At 35.4% G+C, this 489-nt stretch overlaps 1 pseudogene; it reads left to right on the top strand.

Moving 5' to 3' along the window:
* The first annotated feature begins 309 nt into the window (after positions 1 to 309).
* Positions 310 to 489, top strand: LOC123001982 (ATP synthase subunit ATP5MJ, mitochondrial-like; annotated as a pseudogene).

Consider the following 489-nt stretch of genomic DNA (forward strand, 5'->3'; position numbering starts at 1 on the left):
ATGAACAGAGTTTTATCTACTTTTGGCTTCTTATGACAAAGAAACTAAAAGATAATTTGGATGTGTTAGTGCTACATTATAAAATTGAAAAAAGCATATACTCTAAGAAATTATAAAATGTGTTAATAAATTTGCCAATCTAAAAAAGGCTGATGTAACAGGAAGTTTATCATTGTTTACTTCTTAGTTTTCACTGGAAATTAAGGTTTAAAGGGTTAAGAATTCTAATAAATGATGCGCACTTGGTGACCTTTCTAAGTCATTGGCAGTGCAGGTTGGGGGAGCCTGAGCAGGGGGTTCTGGGTTGAGATGCTTCAAAGTCTTGTTTAAAAAGTTTGGATCCCCATGAAGCCCTACTATACTCAAATTTACAAGATTTGGGTAGGAATGGGGCTGATGGACTTCATCATTTATAAAATTGGAAGTGCTGATAAAAGAAGTAAAGCTTTGAAAGCCTTGAGTCCTGCACCGGCTCATGGTCATCATTAA

Source organism: Ursus arctos, unplaced genomic scaffold (genome assembly GCF_023065955.2).
Source record: "Ursus arctos isolate Adak ecotype North America unplaced genomic scaffold, UrsArc2.0 scaffold_6, whole genome shotgun sequence".
NCBI lineage: Eukaryota > Metazoa > Chordata > Mammalia > Carnivora > Ursidae > Ursus > Ursus arctos.